The sequence below is a fragment of the Sus scrofa genome, chromosome 1 (assembly GCF_000003025.6).
Source record: "Sus scrofa isolate TJ Tabasco breed Duroc chromosome 1, Sscrofa11.1, whole genome shotgun sequence".
In the NCBI taxonomy this organism is placed as follows: Eukaryota; Metazoa; Chordata; class Mammalia; order Artiodactyla; family Suidae; genus Sus; species Sus scrofa.
This window is the reverse complement of record NC_010443.5, coordinates 18,612,471-18,635,326: the sequence shown is the minus strand read 5'-3', so window position 1 is coordinate 18,635,326 and position 22,856 is coordinate 18,612,471. Positions and strand designations below refer to the sequence as shown.

Sequence of the window (22,856 nt, the reverse complement as noted above, 5' to 3'; positions counted from 1 at the left end):
CCCCTGTGCAGCCCTAAAAAGAAAAAAACAAAATGGGCAAAGAACTAAAGTCAACATTTCTCCAAAGAAACGATAAAAATAGCCAATAAGCACATGAAAGAGACGTTCAACATCTTTAGTCACTAAGGAGATGAAATCAAAACTATAAAGAGATACCACTTTCTATCTACTAGGATGGCTATAATAAAAAATAAACCATAAAACAAGTTCAGCAAGGATGTGGAGATATTAAAACCCTCATACACTGGTGAAGCTCCTGCGAAAAACAATTTGGCAGTTCCTCAAAAAAGCTAAAATAGAGTTATAGTTACCATAAAACCCACCAATTTCACTCAAAGGTATACATCCCAAGAATTGAAAATAGGAACTCAAACAGATAGTTGTATGCCAATGTTCATTGTAGCATTATTTACAGTAACCAAAAGGTGCAAACAACGCAAATTTCCATCAATAGATGAACAGATAAATGAAATGTGGTATAGACAAACAACGGAATATTATTCAGGCATAAAAAGGAATGAGGTTCTGTTACATGCTAAAACTTGATGAGTTTTAAAAACATTATGCTTAGTGAAATAAGCCAAACACAAAAGCAAGAACCTTGTTTGATTCCAATCAAATGAAATATGAAGAATAGGTAAATCCATGGGGACAGAAAGTGGAACAGAGGTTGCCAGGAAGGGAGAAGGGAGTCAAGACTCAATTGGGACCCCTGATAATTTTGGCTCAAAGCTGGGGCCCCAACACTGCAGAGAGGAAGGCACTGGGTGAAAGAACAAAAAGAAATATCTGCTACTTTTCTAAAAAGGCTGCTGCTGTTCCTCTCTTCTTTCCCCCACTCAGAGAAGCTCTTCCTACCTTCATGTCTGAGCCACCTAAGAAAAATATCACATAAAAGGAAACACTTTATGAAAATAGCGCTCCTAGCTGAGGGAGGTAAGAACTTCACCCAATAACCAGGTTTTTCACATGACACTAAAGCCAGGGGCAGATGATGATCAACAGCCTACACAGCCTCATGTATGAGAATACACACCTGGAGAAACAGATTCTGGACAAATACTACAATGCCATCTTCCTGAGACTATAATGATTAGAATGGGTAGAAGAGGAGTACTCTTTACAGGGTGAAAAATAATGAGCATGGAGTTAAATGTGGAGAAACACAATTCAGGGAAAATGAAACATTTGCTTTTCAGAATTTTGCTTATTGCCCTACAAACTTTTACCCATTGAATCAGTTGGCATTTGTTTCTTCAGTGGACAGAGAGATAGAGCTGAGAGCATAAGAGTCAACTGAGTTTATAAATAGATTTTGGAACTCTTAGCAAAAAAATAATAGTGTAGAAAGCCAAGGTGTTCTTGATTTGCAAGAATCAAGGCTTTTTTTTCTTTTTTTAAGATCAAGGTTTTTAAGTGCCAAAACAAAGAGCCAAAATCCTGAAGGCCCCATAAACAGAGGTTGAAAGGATAGTTGCCTCTTCAGTTTTTCCAACTTCCCACTGGGACAAGATTTCTGGGCTAGTGGGGGAGAATGTTCAGAAATGGAGAGGAAAGAAACTAAGTCAGCAAACTCTTGGATTTTCACAGAGAAAGATGGCCACGCCCCCTGCCTCCATAAAACTGCTGAGCCTGGGATATCAGAACAGCAGAAGAGCCAGTTAAATGTGTTGGCATCCCAGACCAGAGAAGATATATGCTTCCCTTCCCAAAGTGTAGCCAAGAGAGGTGCCAGACTTCATGAAGGAAGTCAAATGGCTGCTGTCAACCAAGCCATCTAGACAAAGGTGCCTACAAGCAGTCTGGCAAAGTTGTGGGTAACCCAAAGTGTTTAAGGAAAACTGTTCCTGAGCCCTCAAAGAGGAAGTGGGTAAGGTTGAGAGTGGATCTTGCAGTTTGAGAGAGGAAACTTCAAAGCACTTGGACCTGGAATTCAAGAACTGTGAATATCAGGATGTTAAAACAAGGAGGACCATGCCATAGCCGAGGCAGACAGAGAATGCTCAAAGAGCAGACACCCCCACCCCACCTCAGCCCCTCACTCCCACTTCTCTAATGCTGTGGTCCTATTGTAAACCTCTGGAAACTTAATCTAATAAAGGGAAGCAAGAAAAACTCTGACTTGACTCTATATATGTGATCAGAATAGCCATTACTTTGACCAAGTTTGTCTGATGTGAACAGACTTCGTTTTCACTATCTAATGGGAATGGCATTTCATAAAAAAAAAAAATATGGAAAAATTAAGTAACAAATTTGAACTTGAATTTTACAAATTCAAGTGTTTTTTTCTATGCAATTTCTACCAGCTATATGTGATTTCTAATCCAAATTATATTTCAGTCCTGAGCTGATGCTCAGAGTATTTTGTTCAATGTTTTGTGTATTCCCACACTTGGAATCATGCTGGCAATCTCTTGGCTAACTTCCTCAAATATTCCCCTAAACATTACCATCATGTGGTGATTTTACTTATTAAATTTTATGATATTGCTCCAAACTAGAAGAGTCATCCGATCCTTTGCAATTTTGACTTAGAATTTTTTGAGTAAAAATGCTGCAAGTTATCTGAACAAATAAGCCTTGTGAAGAAGCAAAAAAAAAAAAGGAGGTTGGGGAACAGCTGGACTACTCTTCCCCAGGCAAACCTAAGGAGAAGAGTAACTATATTTCTTTTTTTGTTGCTTTTTAAACATTCTTATTGAAATTAGCATGATAAAATTGCACATTATAGATGCTCAATTAATAGCTATGTGTGGGATTAGATTGAAAGGACCATAATTTAAATACATCAATACAAATATGGCTTGTTTTCACTGTGTTCTGTCCTTTGTCACACAGATAGTGCCTGCAGAAAATTTATTTTCCCCAAGCTCATCAAATGAATAAATAGCTAGGTCCAGAGACCTAAGGAGATAAGTTTGAATAGACATTGATCATAACCACAGTGTTGTGGGGAGGCGGGGCTTTGCTTGACTCATAACAATCTATAAATGGCTTCTATATTCTAACTATAGGATGTGTTCCTTGACTTCCTTCCAGGTCTTGATCCCTCCATTAAAGCTGAGTCCCCTGAGATGCTGTTAACACTCAAGCACGGTTGCAGTAGAAAGAACATACAGCATTTGGAGCCCTGAAGGCCTGCTTCACTAATATTATGACCTCCAGAAAGTTATTCTATCTCTTCAAGCTTTGGGTTCATCATTTAAAAAATGGGAATAATGTTACCACATCATTAGGTTGCTATAGATATCAAACTAGATACAATTTTTTTTTTAATGCTTAGTGCTTTCATCTGTAAATACATGGCAGAGAAGACATTCAGTAGCAGGTAGCTTTTGACCACACTTTTAGGTAAGAATCCAGTAATCAGGTGCTATTCTTTGAAGGTCTCAGGGATTAAGATTTTACTAGTCTACCCTTTCTTAAATATTTGATGTAAAACAAAGGTTAATTCTTTCCTCTATTATATATTAGATTATTACATACTATATACTACATACATACTATATACTACAGCTCAGAGTGACAGGTTCATATCCCAAATAAGTAACTAGGCATCCCCAAAGGTATTCAGACATCATCATTCATCATATTGTCATCAGGCAGAATCATTCATCTGGCACACTTCAGTCTGTCTTTGTGTGCCATGCAAACAGATGGATCCCTGTCCTCCAGTGGCTTCAAATGAAAACTGCCCAGCACCATACTAATGCACAAGGAAACAGCTGAATAAACGCCGAATGAATAAACAAATTTAAAAACTAAATAAGTAGGGAGTTCCTTGTTGTGGCTCAGTGGATTAAAAACCATCGACTAGTATCCATGAGGATGCTGGTTAGATGCTTGCCTCACTCAGTGGGTTAAGGGTCCAGGGTTGCTGCAAGCTGCCATTTAGGTCAAAGATGTGGCTCGGATCTAGCATTGCTGTGGCTGTGGTGTAGGCTGGCAGCTGCAGCTCTGAATCAATCCCTAGCTTGGAAACTTCCATATACCGCAGATGCAACCCTAAAAAGAAAAACAAACAAACAAAACAACTAAATAAGCAAAAAGCAAGTCAGCACCATGTTAGCAATGGGTCCAGCAAAGGGAGATAATTTTCTAAATAGGTCACCTTGTAGGGAACAAAATATCTTAACATTCCCCTAGCTGGTTAAAAAATATATATACAAGGAATAAAACATGTGTGGTTTGACTCTACTGAACTTCCTTTAATCTTTACATTTCAGTTCCAAAAACATTATGAGCATTCAAGAAACACATCAAGAAATATTAAAGAGCGAGGCATGCTGCCATATCACTAATCATTAAGGAATGCATATTGGTTTTTATCTTTTTTTTCCTGAGAAAGTGTTGGCAGCTATGTAAAGCCCATCAGAAGCATTATTATTTTTTATTATTTCATGAAATTCAGCCATCTATATGCACATGCCAGGGGCTAAGAATGTTTTAACAATCCAGAAACGGCCGCAGATGCTATTACTGCCTGCTTCTTTGCATACATATCTCTGAGGTTGGCCTCATTTCTTAAATGTGGCAGCTACATAATGGCAAAGAATCTATATAAAAAGTGAAACGCGTTCAGTTTTCCAGATGTTCTTGTTACATGACCCCAAACAACAGAGTGATGGATTGATTAACTGAACCTCTCCTTTATGCTTGAAATTTTGGCATTGTGTAACCCAGATTTAAATTTAATCCTGCAGTTGTAACATGAGCATTTTCATGAATTTGAGCCTGTCCTTATGTACTGAAATAGTATGTGTCAATGTCACCATTTAGTTAGATACTTGCTGAGAGCATAATGATGGTGATCTATTGAAAAGCAGCATTTTTCTTATTTTCTAAATAAATTGTTACATCTCTTCTGGTTCCTGTCTTCGCCATTTATCAGGTAATCCAAACAAGAAACTGATCATTTTTGTCACCTTTTTCCCCACACTTCTAGTGGTTTGGGATTCCATTTTACTGTCCTGAACACACTGTCCTATTTTAAGACCTCATGATCTCTAACTTAGACTTCACTTTGGTTTTGCAGCATTTAACAGTATGGACTCTGCAGTCAGACCAATGGGTTCAAACCTGATTCCACCACCTGTTTTCTATGGAGCTTGCACAACTTTGTCATTTATAAAATGGGGTTAAAAAATAGACCTAGCACAAAGTAAATACCACACCAGTGTTAGCCATCAAATTCTCCTCTTTTGTTGTCATCCTCCTCCAAAATTCAATTATCTTTCCAAAATAAATCTGCTCACGCTTCCCAGATTAGAAACCTGTGAAGGCTCCTTCTGTCTATAAATAACACCATTCAGGCCTTTTGCCTCTTTGCCTGAAGGTAACATTCCAGACTTCTCCCAACACAGTCCCTGTGCTCTGGCCACAGCAGACTTTGCCATATTTTACCCACTCATGTAGTTCTGGTCTCTGAGCTTTGCTCACATTATTTCCTTTGATGAAAACATGCTTCTTACTCTTTACTTAGTCATAGGCTCTTTCATGCTTCTTCAAGACCCAGCTCAAATGGCAAGTACCTAGTGAAATCTTCCCTGAAACAACCCGAGTAGAAATAATCATTTTCCTGTGAGTCCTTCCATGGGATTTTCTTCATACTCCAGTGTAGGGTTCAACCCAATATAAGATATTATTATTTGCTTATGAAATGGTTTTCATCCTTAGGTTTGTGATCCTTGAAGACGAAGATTATGTCTTAATGGTCTTTGTATCTGGACAGTGTAACATAGTGTCTGACCAATTCTGAGAGCAAAATAAGTGAGTGGTCATTTTTTGAGTGAGTAATAATCTCTTATCAGAAATTTCACTTCTCTCTTTCACACGATTCTAGTTGAATTCTAATTCCTTCAAAAAATTTTTTTCCCATCAACTTCAGCTCAAATGACTTTCCCCACTTCGAACTTCTCTACAGTTTATTCTATCTGTCATTCATCTGACATGTACAGTATATTGCGTCGTGATTCAATTTCTTTTTCAAGTATCTGTAACTCAGATATCACTAGAGCCTCTCTACACATTAAGATCTATCTAAGTATGTGTCAAACCCCACTCCTGCCCATCTTTGACACACCACAAGATGCTGGTGAACCTTAGGGAGCTTTGATGCTCAGAGTCATTTCTGGCTCTAAACCTTTTCTTATGCGTGTTTACTTCAGTCTGTGTGGGGATCCTCTTTCTCTCCCGTACATGCTGTTCCTATTTCACCCTTGGTCCATCCAGAAGTGGAAGTCTTCCCCTTTCCCTGATGTCTATAAAACAAAACAAGCCAATGATAGGCAAATAAACCCTACACATATGAGATGCTGTATAAATGACAGATTTAACCAAAACTTTGAAATTTATATCACAATTAGAGCATTTTCCAGTTGGTTACTGTTTGGCACCACACTCATTCAGAAATGACTCATGACTGAATCGCAGGGAAGGCGGAGCAGGGGTCTACATCACAACAATCAAAAAAAGGAATACGATATTAAAATCTGAGGACTCCTATTAGGGGTTTCACTGACTGACTCTTCGTAGCACCCCAGCTCACTTCACTGCATCAGTTTCTCTTTCTCCTTTCACCTACCCCCTTTGATCATCCTCATTTCCTCTCCCATTCCTTCTGGAACACCTTCAAGAAACTCTAATTTTTTTTTTTCATTCTGTTTGGTAGAACAATTCAATTCCTTTTAGTCCTTCCTCTCACCGCATCAAGGCCTACACTTGCATATGCAAATCCATCAAGATGCTCTGCCAAATACAATGTTTTCTCATATTAATGGAATTTGTTCTCCTTAGAAAACTGTTATGTTTTAATCCAAGATTTGTATTTCCTCCTTACATATGTATGCTTTATTCTGCTAATTAGATTTTAAGTCCCTTAAGGGACTATAGAGATAATCTATATTACATTTTGATACCTCAAAATACAGTATCTTTAAAATCATTCATTCATCAGAAATGCAAATCAAAACTACCATGAGGTACTACCTCACACTGGTCAAAGAAGGGCCATCATTAAAAAGCCAACAAATGGCAAATGCTAGAGAGAGTGTGGAGAAAGGGAACCCTCCTACACTGATGGTGAGAAGGTAAATTGGTACAGTCACTGTGGAAAACAGTATAAAGGTTGCTTAAAAAACTAAGAATTGCCATTTGATCTAGCAATCCCACTCCTGGGTATTTACCCAGATAAAACTATAAGTCAAATAAGTACATGCACCCCTATGTTCATAGTAGCACTATTTAAAATAGCCAGGACATGGAAACAACCTAAATATCCATCGACAGATGAATGGATAAAGAAGATATGGGATGTGTGTGTGTGTGTGTATAATATATATATATACATACATGTGTATAGATACATACACACAGGAATATTACTCAACCATTAAAAAGAGTGAAACAATGCTGTCTGTGGCAACATGGATGGACCTAGAAATTATAATACTAAGCAAAGTCAGACAGAGAAAGACAGATACTATATAATTTATATGTGGAATCTAAAATACGACACAGATCAACATATCTGTGAAACAAAAACAGACTCACAAACATTGAGAACAGACTTGCAGTTGCCAATGGGGAGGAAAGGTTTGGGAATTTGGGACTGGTAGACTGTACAAAGTATTATGTACAGAATGTATAAACAACAAGGTCCTACTGTATAGCATAGGGAACTATATTCAATATCGTATGACAAATCATAATGGAAAAGAATATGAAAAAGTATATATATAGATGTATAAATGTCCTTTCGCTGTACAGCAGAAATGAACACGAAATTGTAAATCAACTATACTTCAGTAAAATTTTTTTAAATCATTCATTCACCAATTGTTCAATAGTTATCATTTAATAACTATTGAGCAGTTGCTATGTACAAGGCACTATGAAACTAGCAATCACCACTCTGACTCTCACAATGCTTCTAGGTGTACACACATGACAAAGAATAACATTGCACAGGGGAAAGTGGTACATGATTGAGGTGCAGGCTTGATTCTGTAGAACCCTGGAAAGGCAAGTCTCTTCACATTTCTTAACCTTATCTCCACTCCAACGTTTCTGAAGCCTTAATCTCCAAAGAAGACCAAGATTCTTACTCTCTGTGGAAGTGATTCAGGGAGAACTCCCATTCCCTGTTGAAGGACAGAGCAGAAAAGAAGTGGGGTAGGAAAGGGGGATTTTCAAAAAGACCTGTAAACATCAGTGATTCTGATAAACCTGCTCAGGGAGCGTGTCCTTTGAGGCTCACTGGTGTAAAACTTTAAAGACACAATTAAATGAGAACTCAGTCATTCAAAAAATGCATTAATTCCATAAAATGAGGTACACTGGGCATATTTGTCTAAGTGCCAGCAACTAGTTAATGTATCTGCATAACAATCCCTGTGCCATTTGCTTAACTCACTAGCAGAAAGGCATAAACAACTTGCTGCAGGTCTGTTTGTAATGGCAGTATAATGAGGTCTCCCGGGCCTGGAGCTGAAAATGACTTGAGATTTCTCTTTGAGAATATCCTTTAGTGGCTGTGAATTGGTTTTGCTTTATGCAATGCTCAGAATGAGAAAGAAAAAATCATTTTATAGCGATTTTTTTTCCAAATGGGAGTAGTTTCTCAGCTATTTTTAGATCATTGTTCTAAATCCCAAATACTGTTGTCTTATTTTTTTTTTAACTAGAACAAGGCGTATGTTGAAAGCTATTTGCTAAATCCTTTCTCAAAAAACACCAGCAATAAGCATATATTCTCCAGAGAACAATTTGCTTTCAGATTGAAATCACCTGATAAAACCAACCAGCTCAGGGAAGCAGACATTTGTTTCCTTTTAGATCATATAGATTAACGCAGATACTAAAGAGGGAATCACAATGAAAATCCAGACCGCCTTCTGACCGTTAAAAAAAGAGGGAACAACATACAGATAGAAAAGGGGAAGAAGCTTTTCTCTGAAAGAATCTGGTAGATCTTCTGAAACTCATAGATGTTTATCTGATGACACTCAGGCCCTCTGCTTGGGTTTCCAACCAGTCACCTCCGTGCTAAGAAGAACAAGCACCAAGTTAAATTTATTAGAACATATATTTATTGACAGTTACTAATTTATGCATACTCATTATCGTAGAGCCAAAAGGCATACTAAACTTTTATTACAAGTATTAATAATTGCTTTAAAATAGGCAGACCCTTCCGGCTATCTTATACATGGATACTGAAGTGAAGAATGGAAACAATTTTCTGAGCAGCCCAGACCATTAAAAGGACTTTTATCTGCTATATCCAGCAGAAAGGTGAAAGAAAAAATGGGGACGAAACGTTATCTTGCTGTTCGCTCTGCCTGGAAAGTTCTTTCTCCCAGAAATATGCATGACTCCCTTCCTCAAATCTTTTCTCCCCCTCCCCCTGCCTCCAGCTCGATAAACTTTCCTTGATTTATTTTTCTCCATAGTTCTTACATCTTCTAATAAGCAGAATACTGTACTTATTTATTTTGTTTTTAGCCTGTTTCCGTCCAATAAAGTGTAAGCTCCATTAAGGTAAGACTTTCTGTTTCTTTAATTTTTCTGTTCTATCTGCAGGTCCCCGGCTCATCGTAGGTGCGCATAAATTATGCATACAATAAAAAAGTGTATGAGCTGAATGATGAATGCAACTTCATTGACAGAATTGATTGTGACACTCACCAGGGCTCAATTCTACAGACCCCCTTCTGCACACAAAAGTTTAACTGTCCTCTGTCTAGTCAGCCTTATCCATTAAATCCAACGAACGCCCCTACAGAGCAGCATACTCTTATACCACACGCGACAATGAAGTGGGTTTTCAGGAAAGGTGGCAGAGTGAAAGTATCACAGATTCTCTTCCACCACAACTAAAGAAATTTATAAACTTGAAGTAAAAAAAGACATAAAAAACAGTAAAAATCAAACATAAGAAGAGACAGGATTTATGCTCACTTCGTGAAAAGGAAGAAAAAAAGGAGAAAGAGATGATTCTAGGAACTAGTATGGCCACTAATAGTGAATGGAAAAGGGAGGAAAAGAGAGAGTGAGAAGGCAAAATCGTATATATATGATTTATTTTTTCTCATATACATAAAGAATACTTCCAATGCGGGAAGAAGACAAGTTTAGAAAGTCCAAAGAAGAAAAGAAGCATAAAAATCTGCCAGTGTCGCCTCAGAATCAGAAAAAAAAAAATCTCAGGAGCTGTCTATTTTGTGTCTTATTTTTTTTTTTTTTCCAGCTGAGAACAAAGCTGCAAAGAAAAGGCAAGCTATTCACAGTGACCTAGGGCTAATTATAGTCAACAAAATGTATAAATCTAGAAAAACAGAAGACCAAAAACAAAGGAAATATGAACAGAGAGACATAAAACCAGCTCCTTTGAAGGTGAAAGAGGCCTGGGGCAAAGAAGCCAAAGAGAGCCCTGAGTGTGGGGGCAGGGCCTATCCTTCCCAGCAGACCCTGAAGTTGGGGTCTCACCATATTTTTGGTAGGATGAACAGGTGGGAAGAAGGGGGTAAAGAAGAAGGTGCAGCTTGTCTTTATGGAAAGATCGGTATCCAGGATCCACCCTAAGCTGGGCATCCCCAGGCCTTGGACACGTCATCACAAAGCTGTAATAAACTCTGGGCAGGGCTCTGAATTAAACTGGAGTAGTGACAGCAGAGACCAGGCTCACAAAACATAGCTTTCCATGATCTAAATGAGCTGTCCTCTCCTCTGTCTCTCCCACAACAGAAACAAACACATCACCCAGGCCCCATGATACCCTCAAAAACATACCAACAGGGCTCAGATAGGATGGGAAATAAGTTAAAGAGACTCCCTCCCATAGAATCAGAGAAAGCAAAAGGTCTTAAAATACTAATAACAACTCACATTTATTGTTTACTGTGAGGCGAGCATTAAGCACTTTCTATGTATTAATCCATTGGGTCCAACAACAGCCCAGTAAGATAAGTCTATTATTGGTACATAACTCATATTCAAAAGCCCTGGAGCCAAATATGTCTTGAAATTTTTTTTTCAGATTTTAGAAAGGGAATAAGGTGCATGTGCCCTATAAGATATACAATTCACAAGTCTTAGAGAAGCACTTTGTATTCAAACATGTCAGTATCTTGCAGTGAAATCAATGAATATTCACACTGAGTTGGAAACATAATATGTGTAAATAACTCATATCAATTCAAATCAGGCCCAGATTTTGCCACCCAAATGAGCTTGTGCCAAACTGACAAAAACATAGAGTTTTCAGAACATTTTGGGTTTTGCATTTGTGGGTAAGAGACTTGGACCTGAGGTCATAGCCCCTGCACAAAGGAAGGAAGTTAAAGCAGAGAAAGATTCAGGTCACAAGTTTCTGTAGGTCAAACAGGTAGAAAGGAATAGAATCTAGACACAAACCCAGACTCCAGAGTCCAGAAGTTCAACTCCCAATTGATAAAGATACTAGTGTGCATGCAAGTATTTATTAAGCCACTAAAACTAAGTCGCAGGAATGAGAGATATAGCATTGAATGAACATAGACACTGTCGCACCCTCATGGTGCTTACAGTTTAGCGAGGACAAGAAACACAGACGCAGGGTGCCAGGTGGCGGTAAATGCTAGAGGTGCCCTGGTGACAACACTTGAGACCAAATCTTCCTTTCCTCTCATATAACAGGTAACTCATTTCCCTTTGATAAGAGGGATCTGGCATTATGGCCTGTCATTTAAATGCCTTGGAGAACCTAAAATGGCCAGGGGGCAGTCTCTCTAATTTAGTGCAACAGAATTGTATAACCTAATGGTAGCATCCCTCCCCTAAGCACTAGCACTGCCAGCTTACCAAGACCAAGGCTACAGAAATTCCAGATTATTAGATGTGATAAAGAGAAGGGTCACTCACTGCTCCACTTCTCGGTTTCCAAATTGTATATTATGGCTATGGGGGAATGATACAAACATTAAGGATATGAAGGCTGTACTACTTTCTGTGGGACAGCAACTGAAACATCACAGAGTGTTATCTTCAGGTTGATCTCATACCTCAGCATTCAGTAGGCCTGTCTACTCTTCAGTCCAGCTGTTTTTCAATCAGGAAGAAGCAGGAAGACCTCATGATTGAATTCCATGGGCCCAAGCTCACTGCCAGACTTCTTTCACTATGAAATGAGCTTCTTGGTTGAAGATGATTTCCTTAAAGAACACTATGGCATTTTGTGGGTCTCTCAATGGTAGACAGTGGTGCTGACAAAAGGAAGGAAGGAAAATCTGTAACCAGAATATGAATCCTGTAAGGACAGTTTCCCCCACCATAATGGTAAGAAACCAATACATTTAACTTCCCAGAGAGTGGCTGGCTGGTTCCCCCTGAAGGATGGAGCCATACTGGGGACAAAGTATTGGTCTGGGCTATACATAAGTTGGACACTCAGCAAGAGCAATAGTCAGATTAGACTTGGTAAGGGAGAGTCTGCTTTTCAGTCTATGTGTAACTTCCATTCTTGATGCCACGCCTATTTTGTCAAGAAGTCTTTTGAGCAAGAATCATCGTGGCTGGTCAAAGAGGCTGGCATCTGTAGTACAGGCCATCTTGCCACCTCATGACTAAGAGTCTGTACTGAATGGGTGAATTCTTCTTCCTCAGACCTTCTTGTCACCACTCTTCCTTTCTAAGATCTTGATCAGTCATCTACCCTGTTAGCAAGCCTGTGACTCAATGCAGATCCATGCTTCAGGCCACCTTTCTTTCTAAGGAGAGCAACCACCATATGCACTGCTGAAAGTTCTGTCCCTTTGGAACCTCCCCTTCCACTTCTGAACATAGACAAGTTTAAGAAGGTCTGTAAAAGTATGTTAGGCCTCCTCTACCAGCTGGTGCCTATATATTATGCACACCCATATGTAAAGCGGATGTTCAATTTTCCTCTTCTGTTAAGTGGTCATAGGCCCTGACCCATGAGGCCATGGGTATGAGCTGAAGGAAAGGAAGTGAAAGAGAAAATAATGGTAACATGTGAGTCTGAGCCACCTTTTTATCAGATTTACTTGTGCCCCCCAAAACTGCTCAAACCCAGATCTATTTTTAAGTAAAATGGATTGCTGCCATGGAATTTAGGCTATGATAGGTCAAAAACACCCAGATCATGAGCAGTTTCTCAGGTCTTATTGTCCCTTGGTATATCATGGTCAGCTATTCCAACTCTTTTAGAATCCCATATTAAAACAGCAACTGCTTCTCCCGGAATTTCAGCAGCATAAAAGGTCATAACTTTACTCTAAAATCTAGGATGTGAGAGCCTGTCCACAGTGATATTCCTGTTGAGGCTTCCTGAAGGCCATATACACACAAAGAATCATTACGTCCAAAGGATATGCAGCGTCCACCACAGCTTGAACTTTCTGTGGTGCTCTCCGTAGGTCTCTACTCAAACTAGCAGTCTTATGAGCAAGTCAGTGCACTCATCAGAGTAACATACAGCAAGATGGTAACACTGCCTCTAAAACCCAGAGTCCCACCAAAAATTATCTGTGATGTAAAGTGCAAGGTATAGTAACTTGTCTTTCACTTTAGAAGGACTATCCAGATGGACTTCAGACCATTAGAATTTTAGCAATTCACCAACATGCAGAACCTTGAATTTTCCTGGGGTTTATCTCCTACCCATAGACACACAAATATCTTACTGCATGTGTACATAATTTGCTGTTTTTTGGTCACTGGATCTGATAATCAAAATATCATCAATGTAAGGGATCAGTGCAATGTTCTGTGGGACATGGAGATGACCAAGGTGCCCTCGTACCTTACAGCAGAAAGCAAGCGAGTTAACATAGTACATTAAAATTATACTCCGGGCCCTGCCGTAAAAATTAAAAAAAAATGCTTCTGATTTACTATTGGATATAGAAAGTCAGTAGGTCTATAGCTGCAAACTAGGGGCAGGAACTGTGCTGATTTTCTCCATATCTGAATAGCAGCACAATGATATATCCTTATTCAAGTTTATGATAACCCATTGCCATTCTTCAAGATCCATCTAGCTTTTGGACCAATCACACAAGTAAACAGAAATGTGACCCCAGTATCCACATTTACCACCAGCAATATGGCACTGCTCCTGATATATTATTCTGGCCTGGTGAGGGTAGTTGAAACGGGGAGGGAAACTAAGTTAACAGGATGAAAAGAATGCAATCAGCCAAATTTGAAATAAGGATAATTGTATAAAACTAATGACCCAGTTTATTTAACAAATGTTCTGAAAAGTAGGGAGAAGGAACGATTAAAGACAAAAGAGCCTTCACATACAACAACTAAGTACAAGTAGGGAATTTATTTAGGTACTAATTCAACCAAATCACCCTATAGGATAGCTTTCTTAATACAAATGGGAAAATTCAAACATGGACTATGTAGTAGATAATTTTAAATAATTGTTGTTAATTTTCTAGATATAATGAAGATATAACAGTTACATTAAAAAGTCCTTATCTATTGGAGCTATGTAGTCAGGATGATGTGATGCCTGGGATCTTTATGAAATCTCCCAGAGGTGAGGGGAAAGCATCAATGCAGTAAGACAAAATAACACAGGCAAAACACCTATATGTGTCAAAACTGGAGGATGAGTATGTGGGGCTCATATCACTATTCTCTGTATTTCTGAATATGTTTGAAATTTTTTCAAAACAGTAACTTGTTTAAAAAAAGAGACTCCATCTATCTACCCTCCATAAGCCCCTGCACTGACTGGAATGTCACAATGGCATATTGGGTACTTAATGATCAGCCTCAACCCAGGGCTAGTATTTTATAACATAGGAGAGGTCTGGAAAATTCCCTTTTCCCAATGCACTGTCACCCTATAAATGGCCTGTGGAAAATGCTCGGAGAACGATCTTACAGTGTGCATTTGTGGCCATGTTCCTCCCTCCACTGAAACCCAGAGTCCTTTCAGCCATCCCTCTACTTTTGAGCTGGCTCACGTGTAGAGAGGGTGATCGCCTGTAAATGCTCACCATGGAGAATCTAAACACGTTTCTGTCCACAAGACTAAACAGTTCAATCCATATCTTAGTAGACTATACATCTGTTTCATTTCTCTTGCGCCATGATCAACTGACTCCCACCACAGACTCTAGTGCATCAAATCAGTTGCCTACCTTGATCCCATCTGTTATAGAAATTGTGCCCACTTTGTCGCTCTGATCCTAAGCACCACCACTTGGCCTCTGCCTAACCCAGATCTCATTACCGCCATTAAAACTAGGATCCCAATTCAATGGTGGCACTTCCAACCATCACGTCCATGTTGTGGAGCAGAGATCAGCAAGCTTTTCTGTAAAGGGACAGAGAGTAAACAGCTACAGCTATGAGAACCAGCCTGTTATGACTACCTACCTTGCAGCACAAAAGCACCCATAACCAAAAGGCAGTGCTATGTTCTAATAAAGCTTTATTTATGGACACTGAAATTTGAATTTCACACAATTTTTATGTGACATAAAACATTCTCTCTTTAACCATGTAGAAATGTAAGGATCATTCTTAGTTTGCATGCCATACAAAAACAGGTGGTAGGCCATTTTCCCTCAAGCCAAGAGTTGCTCGTCCCTGGTCTAAACCCTCAGAATTCATTCTCTTATGCATGCCCAAGGTTTCAGCACATCTAAAAAAAATGTGTAAAAGCACTTGCAGTTCCTTTGGTCTATTTATTATCTCACCCTGGAAGTGAATTTACAGTTCTCTCCTGGGTCATGCTGTGATTTAACTCCACTTAGGAGCACAGAGGCCTTGAGGATGGATCTAGAACAGGCATTCCCCAGAAAGACAACTGCCTTAGGGAGTATCACTGAAAGATCTCTGTGAAAGAAAAGGGTGGTTTCCTGAGACCAAGGAGGAGGGACTCTTTGTAGTAGCAAGGGAGACTCAGGGTGATCTGGAGATTCAAACTGTGTCTGCACAAATGTCCTTTTCAGAAGTCTCAGAAGATCCTTCCTTCTCAATCAATGTTCTAACCTGAGCACAAGAGACCTTCAAAGGTTCTGTACTTAACTAGAGTTGTAATTCTGCAACTGAGCAATTCAATTTTAGGTCTGATCCTCATTCATGTCTGCTTTGCAGCAATAGCTGATAATAAGAGATTCTCTGAAGGCCTCCGTAGAACTTTTCTGGTTCTCTAATCTTGAATGGAAGGTAAAGCAATATGTTTGTTTTTATACAAGCTTTTTGGCACAGACAGAGGCAGTTAACATTCCCTGCAATGTGTGTCATCATCACTGTCATAGTTTCAGGGAGTACAGCAGCCTGATGATCTTCCAGAGCCTTGCCCTGGCTGGCTCTCCATCTTACATCACTGTGAGAGTAACAGCATGTCACTTATTGCTTGTGTCCTGTGTTCCCAGGTGTGGAGGTCATTCCTGAATTTGCTTACTACATTACCAACTCTGTCTGAGACTTCAGTCACTAGGGCCATCTCTGGTCCTATGAACTGTATCAGTCAGGGTCATGGTGGGTAACATGGTTCACCCCAGATATTTCAAATGAACAGACATGAATAAAGGAGCTGCTTAGAAAGGTAGTCAGGTTAAGGGGAAAAGGACTGGTGAGAGACCCAGAGAAAAGAGCAGTGGCATACCATTACTGCCCTCAGGACTGGGAAGGGGGGAATGGGGCCTACGGAGAGCTGGAGCTAGGGAGGAGTGGCCACCTTCAGGGACTGTCCTCATGAGGGGTGCAGAGGGAAAAAACAAGAAAAAAATACCCACTCCTCCCACTCCTACCACCACCATCTGATTTCCTGCCAGCCCTTTCCACTGGCCTCATGCAGCTGGAAAGCAGCCAAACAGGGAGCCCAGATGATGAGGAGAGAAGAGGTCAGCCTCCTGGGGTACAGAAAGTGGCAGGGCAGGGCCAGAGTAGATCTGGAGCAGGGGTGTAGTGGGGCACCAAAGGGCATACACAGTACTTAGAGATGTCCCTCTTTTAAGGATAAGAAATGTGAGCACAGTTACTTGCTCAAGGTCACGTGGGGAGTGGCAAAGCTTAGAATTCAAACCTAGGAAGACCTTCAAAGAGATTTTCAGAGCTTAAACTCTCAGCAAGAGCATTATACAGCCTCAGACAGATACTACCAAACACTGGAGAATTTTAAGAGCAAGAACTCACTAGAGTTTTGTTAAAAAAAGAAAATGCTTGAAAGCAAAATAAGGGATGACTAGAGAATCCATGACAAAGGGATTAGTAATGAGCAACAAATAAATGTTTGGAAAATAGTTACAGAGGAAAATGCTATGGATGTTATCAGTTTACCAATAGAAAGACAGACAAACAAGATGTAGAGTTAGTGACAGAGTTTGTTTAAGGACACTAATACCTTCATCTTTTGTTTGTGGCCAATCAACAGTGACAAAGCTGATGAGTAAGAAATAAAATTATATTCTGTTTTTTGAGTATAATCATATTTTTTCAAATGCTATATATTCTTTATTTTTGTCTCCCTAATTTGTCATGGGTCAAAAAAGCTGAGTTAATGTTACCATCACTGTGTTTTTGTCCATTTCTAAACACATTTGTCCATTTCTGTCCAAATGCGTTTCTGTTACATTTCCTGCTTTTTATGCTTGATAGAACTTGATGTTGGAGTAAAGGAAAATTCAAAGAAAATGTGTGCTTTAAGAAAAGTATTTTTATCTGCAATGTTTACAGGGAAGATCGGCCTTTAGGAGAACTGGGTTTCTTGCATAAAGAACGTAGCCAATACTTCAAGGATTAAACATTTATAGTTTATTCATTCATTAGTCCCATTGGTGGTAAAAGGCCATTTTCCCTTACGATTATCCTAGCTAAAGAATTGCTGCATATCTTCAGATGTCAGAGATAACACCACTCTCTCCTAGAGTCAGTAACATGTATAGGAAAGAGTCTATATTTAGAGGAGATTCAAGCATTCTTGTTTCTTTTTGGTTTTTGTTTTTGTTTTCTGTGGTTTATCTAAGATAAAGTTTTTTTCTTGTACAGTCGTGTAGGATGCACCCACCTCACTGTGGTGGCCTAGCTAAGCATCAGTTTTGGTTTCTCCTTTTGGTATTTATTGCATAAAGTAGTCACATCCATTTGTGGATTTTTACTCTTTATATTTGCTTGAAGTACACTTCCTTGTCTCGTTTAACACTTTTATCTTCATGGGCTGATATTAATGTCATAACTCCATCTTTGCCTTTTTGACCTTTCTGATTTGCTACTATTATTATTATTATTATTATTATTATTATTATTATTTAGAGCTGTACCTGTGGCACATGGAAGTTCCCAGGCTAGGGGTCGAATTGGAGCTATAGTTGCCGGCCTATGCCACAGCCACAGCAATGCCAGATCTGAGCCGTATCTGCGACCAATAGCTCAGCTTATGGCAATGCCAGATCTTTAATCCACTGAGGGAGGCTGGGGATAGAAACCACATCCTCATAGAAACTATTTAAATTCTTAACCCAGTGAGCCGCAATAGGAACTCTATGAATTACTCTTTTTTGAATGTGTCCTTTGTATAGAGCACTTAGTTTGATTTTTCATCCAACCTGAAGATCAGTTTATGACTGATGAGTTTATACTACTTGCATGTGTTGATACATTTGGTCTTAATGTCATCATTGTATTTTCTATTTTTTTTTTATTTTTTTATTTTCCCACTGTACAGCAAGGGGGTCAGGTTATCCTTAGATGTATACATTGCAATTACAGTTTTTCCCCCCACCCTTTCTTCTGTTGGGCTTATCAGACACAACCTAGAATAGATTTACAAGGAGATCCTGCTGAATAGCATTGAGAACTATGTCTAGATACTCATGTTGTATTTTCTATTTTCTAATTATGCTTCCTTTGACTTTCTGTGGTAGATAATGGTGAAAACTAGAAGCATTGTCACTAACATCAGGAGCAAGAGAGGAATTCCAACACCACCACTGCTACTTAATTTTATGTAACATTACCTTTTGGAGATAACTAGTCAATGCTGGGAGGGAAAAGTAGGAAATAGGAGCTAAATATATAAGACAGAAGGAAGACATTTTTTCAGTATTTTCAGATAGCATTATAATAATCCTGGAAAATCTAAGAGAACCAACTGAAAAAGATTAGAAACAATTAGAGAATTCAATAATGTGCCTAGTTATAAAATCAACATACAATAGACCCACTGTTTGTCTAAATACAAAGAAAAAGGGAGAATATATAATAAGAGAAAGAATGCTAGTAATACAGCAACCAAAAAGAGAAAATATCTAGGAAAAGAGAAAAACAATAGAGAGTTCCCAGTGGGTTAAGGATCTGGTGATGTCACTGCAGTGGCTCAGGTTGCTGCTGTGGCACAGGTTTGATTCCCTGCTCCGGGAATTTCTTCATGCCTAGGGGGCAGCCAAAAATAATAATAATAATAATAAAATGCTACTGAGGAACATAAAAAGATTTAAATTCACCAAAATACAGTTCTTGCTCTTGGATAGAAGTTGTAGTATTGTAAAAATATCAGTTATCCCTAAACTAATCTAAAAATTCTATGCAAATTGAAATTCAATTAAAATATATTTGGAACTTTATAAAAAAGTTAATCAGGAAAAATAAACATTTCGGAAAATTCTTACAAAGAATAATACGGTAAAACTAGTCCACTAAAACACATTACAGAGTTTTAATGCAAAGTTAATTTGGTGCTGTTTTACCAATAGGGCATAACAGAGTTCAGTAAAAGACCCAAGTACATGTGGAACAGCACATACTAAAAGGTTACACTTAAAATCAATAAATGGTGTTGGTGCAATTTGGAAAACAATTAAAAGCTACACCCCAACCGTTATGCTCTAATATTTCCAATCAGTTCAAAACTTTTAAAGAATTAACAGCAAATATACATATGTATTTAGTTGGAAATTAAAATGAAGCTGCCTTTTTCCTACATATTGGAAATTTGTATTATAATTACTTTTCTAATCTTTGGGTTAAAGTGAATTTTCTTGTTTCCAACTAAACTTTTAAAGCTATCATCTCTTATTTATAATCTAATTTGCAATATGTTGAGAGATTCTAGTCTCTGAGATATCAATGTTTTAAACTTTGTAGAGATTTCTTTACACTATGTTTTGATTCATGGTCAGTTTTTGTAAATGTTCAACGTACGTTCAATGACAGGACTCTACATTCTTTAATACTGGGTACAAGATTTTATGTACAAATGCCTAGACTCATCTGAGTCACCACTGTCAATTGCATTGTTCAGATTTTTTAATCCTCATGCATGTTTTCTGTTTTCCAACTGAGGTAGATATATGAATAATCCAGTATAATTGTAGATTTTGTCAATATGCCCTTTTGTGAATTTGTTTTTTGTATGAAATGTTTACAGCAGCTTCATTTAGAATAGCCAAAATCTGGAAATAACTCAAATGTTCACCAACAGACAAATAGCTAAATGGACTGTGCTACAGCTAGCAGCGGCACACCAATGAGCAATAAACATGTAAACAGTAACTACTGATAATTAAAAAAATCGAATGACTCTCAAAAACATGCTGAGCAAGAAAACCCCCCAAAAGCCTCCACGAACTAAAGAATAAATACTGCCTAATTCCATGTATATAAAATTCAGGATTAGGAAGGCAGTCTATGGCGATTGAAATCAAAGCTGTAGTTGCCCATCGAATGGGAAACTGCCTGGAAGTGAGCACACAGAAACTTTGGGGAGTAATAGACATGTTCTATATCTCAATTGGAGTGAGGATTATATGTCTCTATATTTGTGCAGATTCAATATCTTCTTTTAAATCAGTTTGTATTTTATGTCACCCAAGGCTATGTTGTTAGATGTATACAAGTTCACAATTCTACCTTCCTGGTCAAATGTTCAGGTTTCTTTCTTTTATCATTTTGAATCATTCTCTTTAACTATAATTGATTTACATAAATTTTGTTTTTGTTTGGTATTTATTACTATACCAGCTTTCTTTAGGTTGCATTTTCATGATATATCTCTTTTTATATAGTTTTGTTCTATATATAGCTCATAAATAGCAAATAGCTGAATTTTAAAAATTTCATTCTAGTAAACACTGTATTTTAACTAAGACTAGGGTCTATTTGTATGTATGATAAATACTAACACATTTGAACTTACATGTGTCATTTTATTTTGTGTTTTCTATTTATCATCTTATTTACTATCTTTTTCCCTCATTTTTTATCTTCTTTCCTGCCGTCCACTGCATATGTAATATTTTTATTTTTTATGTATTTTATTTTCTTATTTTTTAAAGTATTTTTATTTTATTATATTTTTTATTATTGTTTATATTATTATTTTATTTTATTATTTATATTATATTATTTGTTTATATTTATATTTTATTTAATTTTTTAATTTTTTAAATGTTTTATTTTTAATTTTTTAATTTTTATTTTCCTCATTTTTCTTCTCTCAGTATAGGAGCTTTATCTTAATTGCTAGCTGCTAAATTTTATTGTGCAAACATTTTCTTTTCGTCTTTTTTTTTGTCTTTTTTGGCCATTTTTTGGGCTGCTCCCGCCGCATATGGAGGTTCCCAGGCTAGGGGTTGAATCAGAACTGTAGCCATCGGCCTATGCCAGAGCCACAGCAACAAGGGATCCCAGCTGCGTCTACAACCTACACCACAGCTCACAGCAACACCAGATCCTTAACCCACTGAGCGAGGCCCGGGATGGAACCCAAAACCTCATGGTTCCTAGTCGGATTCGTTAACCACTGAGCCATGACAGGAACTCTGTAAACATATATTTTTAGACACAATCAACAATTATTTAGTGTTTCTACTCTCCTCTTGATTATTCCTTAGCTACCTAAAGAAAGCCAAAGCATTCACCACCATCTTGTTTATAGAGATTTTAGCTTCATCTGTTTGAAAAATAGTTATTCTTCTATTAAATAGTTAAGTCAGCAAACATATTTGCATCAGTTTTATGCTCATTGTTTTTTACCTGACTTCTGTGTTCACTCTTCTTTACCATACAGACTTTCGCTAATTTTTTGTTGAGTCATTGGCAGAATAAACATTCTTAGTCTTTTTATGCCTGAAATACTTGTATTTGTTCCTCCCTCATCTACTGGAGGAATGAGCCTGGTTGTGTTTCTCCGTACTGTACTGAGTGCATTTGGCTGCCCACAGCCCACAGGAGCACTGATCCCCACGGGGAACCAGGAGACCCGCCTGCCTATCCTGCACCCAGCCCCACTTTATGTTTGTGCCAGTTCTGCAGGATGGCGATGTCCATCTTGTCCCTAAGTCCAGCTACATGTCCCTGATTTCTCCTCTCACAGAGCATCCTTCAGTGCAGTGCACTTGGAGAAGAAGGAGGTGTTCAGAAGGGATTCCCTCTTTCCCCCATTTCAAACTTTTGTTTTTTGAAAAAAGTTATTTACTCTGAAGTTTTTGTTAGATTATAAATTCTGAAAAGGATGAGAAAATCAAGAGTTTCTCTTCTAACAGTGGCACAGATTTTCCCCCAATAAACTCTCATTATGTTAATTAAATGCCCTATTGTGTAAATCAAGCATGTTATCCTTTTCTTTCACTATTAAGCTCAAGTTCAGCCAAGGTATATTATGGAGGTTTAGAGAGTTGAGCTATTGAATCTGACTAGGATTAGAGAAGGAGTCACAGATTGAGGGACATTTGATTTGTGTCCTAATAGATGAACAGGAGTTTGTCATACTAACAAATGATGTGAGGCTCAAAGCAAAAAGCAAGGGCCACAAACTGGCCCATAGAGATCAATCTGTCTTGCAAAGTGGTTTCAAAACATGAGCTAATATTTTAAAAACAAGAGTT

The 22,856-nt window shown here is 38.2% G+C and overlaps 1 long non-coding RNA gene across 9 annotated transcripts in view; it reads right to left on the bottom strand.

Moving 5' to 3' along the window:
- LOC102160169 overlaps positions 1-22,856 on the bottom strand; it is a 387,345-nt gene that overhangs the window by 265,365 nt on the left and 99,124 nt on the right. For 3 of the 9 annotated variants that reach the window (XR_002338312.1, XR_002338314.1, XR_002338313.1), the window contains one exon: positions 12,045-15,340. The exons of 2 other annotated variants lie outside the window; for them this stretch is intronic. This is a non-coding gene — a long non-coding RNA (uncharacterized LOC102160169). Of the gene's footprint in view, positions 1-12,044; positions 18,353-22,856 lie in introns of those variants that run through there. 4 more of the 9 variants (XR_002338317.1, XR_002338319.1, XR_002338320.1 and 1 more) reach the window with 2 other exon arrangements.